Source organism: Corylus avellana, chromosome 5 (assembly GCF_965113065.1).
Source record: "Corylus avellana chromosome 5, dhCorAvel1.hap1.2, whole genome shotgun sequence".
Taxonomy (NCBI): domain Eukaryota; kingdom Viridiplantae; phylum Streptophyta; class Magnoliopsida; order Fagales; family Betulaceae; genus Corylus; species Corylus avellana.
The window spans coordinates 8,868,320-8,875,602 of NC_142494.1; the positions used below are offsets into that span (position 1 = coordinate 8,868,320).

A 7,283-nucleotide genomic window follows, 5' to 3' on the forward strand; every position below is an offset into this window, starting at 1 on the left:
TCTTGGATTTGTGGTAGTTTTACATGTGTAGCTGCTTTGTTGGATGATTTGCTTGTATATTTTTTGCTTTTGGGTTTCTGGTTTTTTTTTTTTTCTACAGATGGTGGTTTGGGTTTGTTAGTTTTTTTTCTACAGCTTTTCCTGTTTTGAGAAATTCTAGGCAGTTTTTCCTGTTTTTGGAATCCAAACCAAATGGGGTTCTGGGTGTTACAGGTTGTGGCAGTTTTCTTTTGAATGTTGATTGTTTTGTGAGATTTATCTGTGTAGAGTGGGTTGTTGTTTGGACGACTAAGAATACTTGAAAACACAAATGGGATGCTTGATTTTAATTAGTTTTCTGTTTGTGTATTCTAATTAATTGTATCTGCAATGTTATTGGGCATACATTTTTCAAAAAATTACCAATCTTGATATTTTTTTCTTGGTATAATCTGTTAGGATCTATTGTAACTTGTGAAGTAGGATCAATGATGAAGCTCTTTCATTTTGGCTCTCCAATTGGTTGAATAAATGCTTGTGTGAAAAGAAAGCTTGAAGTAATGGATAAAGTTGGAGTATGTCCGATTAAAAAGCTGGTTTTGCAGTAGTCTACTGTACTTGGGAGGTTGCAGTCGTTGAGGGATTGAAGACCTTGAAGTTTTGAGGGATTGAAGACCTTGAAGTTTTGGCACTATGTATTCATATTTTGATCATTGTTGTTGTAAACAAGGTTAAAAAGTCTATCATATGCAATGAAACTACTAATATTTGTCTATTTGTTTATAGTGTCATCCAAAAAAAACATTTGCTGGAAATCAGAATGTTTTGCTATTGAATACATCTTACATGGATTTTGTAACTCGAAGATCTGTATACATCATTAACATATTTATTAAATGACATTAATAAATCTTTCTTCTTCTATATTCTAGCTATGAATGTTTTATAGCATTGGATATGACATCCTCAACGAAAAAAAAAAAAAAAAAAAAACCAGTTTGGTACATTTGCTTTTCTTGAAGCATAACTACAAAACAAACAGAAACTGAAACTGAAACTGTAAAGTTTAAAGGATCAAAATAAGAATACAAAACAGGAATACAAATTGAAATTGTAGAGTTTCAAGGATCAAAATAAGAATACAAAACAAGAATACAAACTGAAACTATAGACTTTCAAGGATCAAAATAGGAATACAAACTATAGAGTTTCAAGGTATTCCTAACAGTAGAGTATCAAGGATCAAAATAGGAATACAAATTGCAACTTGCTCTTGTCATTTCTTCACCTTCGTGAATTTTAACTTTCTAACAACCTTTTCTACAATGGATTGCTTTCATGTTGACGACGGCTTTCCTTTACTTTTTGCAACTAAAGGACTCCGCAACTTGTTACATTTTTGATACCTCCCATTAGTTGCTTCATTACAAATCTGATATGCACCCGGAATGTGAAGAGAAGGTGCACTACTCAAACTGCTTTCACTTCTTAACCCATTACAAAGCAATTCCTCCTTTAACTTACGTACACAAGCCTTCATTGTCATATAGGTTTCATTGGAATCTGACGCGAGAAATGCTACTTCAGAAAAATCATTGCATAAATCATCATATTTTTGTGCTTTAGGATTGCCACTCAAATCGTCATAACTACTTTTAACGAAAGTATATTTTCGTTTCAAGTCCTTCCTCCATCGGTCGAGAATATATTTGGATGGCAACTCTTTCACATCTTTCACCAAGGTAAGAATAATAAGGGCATGCTTACACATGACTCCTCTGAATTCAAACAATCTACAAGTGCATTTTACCTCACATTCAGTGTCATTAAAGTAAACACAATATTTTGCTTCTTTTATGAAGTCACCACTAACTCTTACACGATCAATAACTTCGTATGTAGAAATCGCACCTTCGCATTTTAGTAAGGATGGCAAACACATCATGAATCCCCTAAACTCTTCTTGAACTTCTTTGAACTTTTCATTTGTGTAAATAGCTTGATGTTGCCACTCAATAGAATGAAGAGTTATAAGTGGAAACATTTTATTGTACGAACCAAAATCAGCAAGACGATCGTTCTCCACCATTCTCATCAAAGCATTGTCATAATCCCCAACAAATTTCTTCAACGGAGTCTTTGGCCCCACATAACCATCAAAAAAGGCATTCATACTCTCACTTCGTTGTGTAGTGGACATTCCGGCCCAAAATATACCTTTCACATATGCCGGTACCCATTGATGCCGCTCTCCATATAATTAACATAGCCATGCATTCTCTTGAAGATTATATTTCTCAACGACTTGTTGCCATCTTGTTTCAAATTCATCACATGTCAAAGACTCATATACGCAATTTAATAGAGCACCCTTAAAGTTTTCATATTGAGAGTAAGATCCAAGCTTATGCGGAACTTTGCTTATTATATGCCACAAACAAAATCTATGATTAGCTCTTGGAAATACTCTCCGAATTGCAGCTTGCATAGCTCTACCTTGATCAGTTGTAATTGCATTTGGAGCTCGGTCTGACATGCATTCAACCATGTTTCGAATAACCACACAAAAGTATCGGTATTCTCATTTGATAGTAACCCACACCCAAAAAGTATGGATTGATCATGGTGATTCACTCCAACAAAAGGTGCAAATGGCATCTTGTATTTATTAGTCCGTATGTAGTGTCAAATGTTATGACGTCTCCAAAAGATTCATATGCTGCCCTACTTCGTGCATCTGCTCAAAACACATTTTTCAAACGGCTTTCATCATCAATGTCTATGACATAGAAGAAGCGGTCATTTTTTTGTTGCATTCTCATTAAATAGTTACGCAATGCTTCTGCATCTCCTTCTCCAAGTAACTCATTCCTTACTTTGTTAATGTAATTTCGACAATCTTTCTCTCCAAATGAAAGATTATCATACCCACCCGCTTCAATAGCAAGAGCTTTGTAATTTTTACTCGGACGGACTCCAGCATCATCTTGTTGTTCAAGCTTTCTTTTCACACGAGAATTTAACTTCTTATGGCATCACAAATATTTTGTCTTGCTTGGGCTAACTACATGAGTGTGTTCAAGCACGACACTAGACAATGTAAATCTTCCATCTAGACTTACTTTTGCATTGATCTTTGCCTTGCACCCCATTCTCTCCATTGGTTTTGGCCTAACGAAATTAGATGCTTTGCTTTTTGACTTGCCCTCACGAAGACATGCAATGGTGAAGTATCTTACATTTCCATCATCTCCAAGTCTACGAGATCTTTTTGTCACACCAAAACCTACTTGCTTGGCATATTGCTTATAATATGAAAAACCTCTTCTTCAGAATCAAACATCATACCAATTGTTGGTTCTTCAACCATATGATTTTCAAGAGAAGTTATATCTAAACAAAGTTAAAAGGAAACAATTAACATAAATTTAACAAATCATACAATACAAGCAAATTATTTTTTTAACTAACCAATTTGAAGGCCAAGAGGAGGGTCAAGAGCTTCATTGTTGCTCACATTCATCATTGAACTCGGTATCAATGTCAAATTACAGGAGATCCTAACTTGATGGAGAGAAATGAACTCTTTAACTTTTGTGCTAAAAGAACCTCTCTATCAAAGAAACAAAAGTCAAACAATGTTCATTAGTTCTAAGCACCAAGGTTGTTAACCCTTTAACATTTTTCAATCCAGTCAATCCACACTCAGCATTAAAAAAAAAAAAAAAAAAACTTTTATACACCAAAACGATTGCCCTATACAAGAAAGCTAAATAACTATGTTCTTCCATTCAAAAATCCAAGATTAACAAAAAAAACAAAAAAAAAAAACTTCCATTCAATATACGGTTAGAAAAAAAAAAAAAACAACAAAAGAGAGATATAATATTATCAATAAAACAAAATCAACTAAGTGAAATACAAAAAAATGTCTAAATTTTTGTAGGAGAGTCCTAGTAAGAAAGCAATCAAACAACCATATGTGTCATCAACAACAATTAAAAAATCTCTAAAAAAATATATATCTCAAAAAAACAAAAAAATAGTTACCTTTACAGATGATGGATTGCAGGTGATGGTGTCCGGTAGTGGAGTGGCTGGTGGGTCACAAGAATGTTACGGAGGGCGGGAGGTGCTCTTTGGTGGGAGGGAAAAATTTTGGGGCAAAATGAAAAGGAATGAATTGGAGAAGGAAAAATTTTTTTATTGAATTTTTGTCATCTTATGCACCAATAGTCTTTGTCGCCCATCACTCCTGACACACCATTTCTCCAATGCCAAACCAAAACGCAATCTCTGTGGGCCATATATTTTTTTTTTACTTGTTTGAATTTAACAGACATGGCATCAGCCACGTTGGCTCCACATCATTCTGGAAATTACTTTCTGGAAAAATGTTTGGATCTCTAGCATTTCCCTTAAAGAAAAACTACAGCTTTAAAGGAAAAAATGCAAAGTTTGGAAGAAAGCATACTTTGAGAAGACCTGGATGATGTGGCTAAGTTTAAGCAAATCCAAGAAAAGGTTAAATCAGATTAAAAGTCAGATTAGATTAAAGTTCAGATTGGATAAAATTTCGGATTTGATTCAAATTCAGATTCTGCAAATGTCTCAGTATTTTGAGTATAACTTTGCGCTCAAATATCATATTGAAGTGATTCAAGCTGTATTGGAAAGCTAACTCAAAATAATACAATTCGTTGTGAAATAGGATTTTCCTAATTCGGACGGTTACTATGTCAAAATCGCCCCGCAATAAAAGGATACAAATTTGGAAGAATTCTATTCCGATTTCAGACTTCTATTTTGATTGGGAGACAGACCTCCGAATTATTTAGGTTTACTTAGGCTTCTAGGACTTCCCTAAGCCTATAAATAGAATTCCTTGCATTCAAGAAAATATATAGAATTTCAGAGAGCAAAATCCTGCAATTTTTCTCTTTTTAGTTTAGGTTTTCTTTAAATTTAGGTTTTATTTTTATATGGAGTTAAATTCCCAACTAAGGTTGGGGATGAAACCTCATTGATGAAGAACATCAATATTTTCATGTAAGTCTTTATTTATCTGATTTTATTGCGTTTAATATTTCAATTGTTTTATCTCTTTTCAATGTGTAGAGTGATTCTTGGATATCTTTTGTGATTTAAGGATATACTTGATGATTTAAGATAATTTCCACATAATTGGATATCCCTTGTGATTTGTTCTACGATACATTTGGTGTTTCAATTAAGATTGGATATCTTTTGTGATTTATGGATACATCTGATGATTTAATTGATATTGGATTCCTCTTGTGATTTGTGCAATGAATGGATACATGTGATGGTTTTGATTAATTGTTTGAAGCATTTGTAAAACATATCTAAAATTTTAATTGTGAGAACTTCATATTAATATTGATAAACATGAAAGTATGTTGTTATGATTCGGTGATTGTGAATTCCCAAACCGTAGTATTTTATCTCTTAGTTTATGTTTGTCTTTTAATTTTTAAAACCAAAATGAAAACCCTTTTTGGAACTAGATTAGGATTTAATTAGTTTAGATATAAATTGCTCTTTCGAAAACACAATTTCCTATGGGTTCGACCATGCACTTGCAAAACATTATGTTGCAAATGATTCGTGCACTTGCGAGTATATTAGAATTTGCACAATATATGCTTTCTTCCAAACTTAGCATTTTTCCCTTTAAATTTGTAGTTTTTCTTTAACAACCTACAAAATACTAAAAATACAAAACTAATACAAAACTAACACAAAACATTAAATAACGACACATATAAAGGATTAACTAATGTAAATAAAGGGGTCCAAATATGCAATATTTGGCACTTATCAACAAGTTCCCACGTACTATTTTGATGTAAGGCCTTCATTTCCAATTCCATAGCTTGCTTCCAAACAGAGTCAGATAAGGCATCTTGCACTGTCCTTGGGGTGGAAACAGTAGAAAGATGGGAAATAAAGCAAGAATGGGAAGGAGATAAAGAACTAGTGGATATAAACTAATTGATAAAATGTTTAGTAGTGCAAGAACGTGTACCTTTTCGTAGGGCAATGGACAAGGAATCAGATGTAGGTGGCAGCGGATCCGAAGACGGGATGGATGATGGTGGAGGTGTAGGAGCTGATGGGAGTGGCTGACGTGTATAAACTTGGAGAGGAGCACAAGCGCATGGAGGCAACACGACAGGCTCATAGAGATATGTAACAGGTAGCGGAATAGACGAGACATTAGGATCAAGGGTAGACGCTTTGGAAGACGCATCAACAGGAAAATAGGAAAGAGACTCAACAAATGTGACATCGGCGCTAGTAAAGTAGCGGCGAAGAATAGGACTATAACAACGATATCCTTTATGAGTTGTGGAATAACCAAGGAAGACACATTTAGTAGAGTGAGGATCAAGTTTATCATACCCAAGACCCAAGTTATGAACATAGCACACACACCCAAAAACCTTGAGTGGTAAGGCAAATGGTGGTGAAGAGGAGTATAAGAGCGAATGTGGAGAAGCACCATCTAAGATTGAGGAGGGCATCTGATTAATGAGATAATTAGCAGTGAGAACAACATCACTCTAGAAATGTTTGGGGACATGCATGATGCGGTATTTTTGTGACCAAAAATATCAACTATGAAATTACAACTCGTAATAGGACGAATCCCGTAGGATTGGGCTATATTGAGGGTGTCGAACCTCAAGGACTGCAGGGATTTTATTATCAAAATTCGAAAGATTAAAATTAACTTAATTAAAAAGAGAATTGATTTGATTTTCTTTAAAACTTAAAGTGCATAAAAATAAAAGAGATTTACAATAAGAGAGAATGTAGGGTATTGACTTCACCTCTATCTGCACAACAATGGTTAATCATAATTAATCCCAGAAATTTGTTATATGCATGTTATAAATAAACAAGAAACTAACTTATTAAAGAATAAACATAATCTATCTTCGGTTGGCACGGATCGTTCACCTAACCACTAAGATACGGTACGATCCGTCTTCCTTAGGTATAAATTATCAATTTTTTTTAACAAGATACATACAATCAATGAATAAGTGTAACCCATCTTCGGTTGGCACAGACTATCTACCTAAATTACACTAAATTAGGGTGTAGTACAATCCGTCTTCCCTAGGCATGACCTATTAAATCCTATTGATCATATGTCAATTAAACCCGTTGTATAACCATCTTCCTCATAATCACAGAAAACAAGAATGATTTGAGATCAATAAAAGTAAAATACTTTCTAAGACAATAGAAGAATTTCACAACTATTGATTTTG

At 34.0% G+C, this 7,283-nt stretch overlaps 1 pseudogene; it reads right to left on the reverse strand.

The window, feature by feature from the left end:
• Positions 1-1,315: 1,315 nt before the first annotated feature.
• On the reverse strand, positions 1,316-6,527 carry LOC148585349 (protein FAR1-RELATED SEQUENCE 4-like; annotated as a pseudogene).
• Positions 6,528-7,283: the final 756 nt, after the last annotated feature.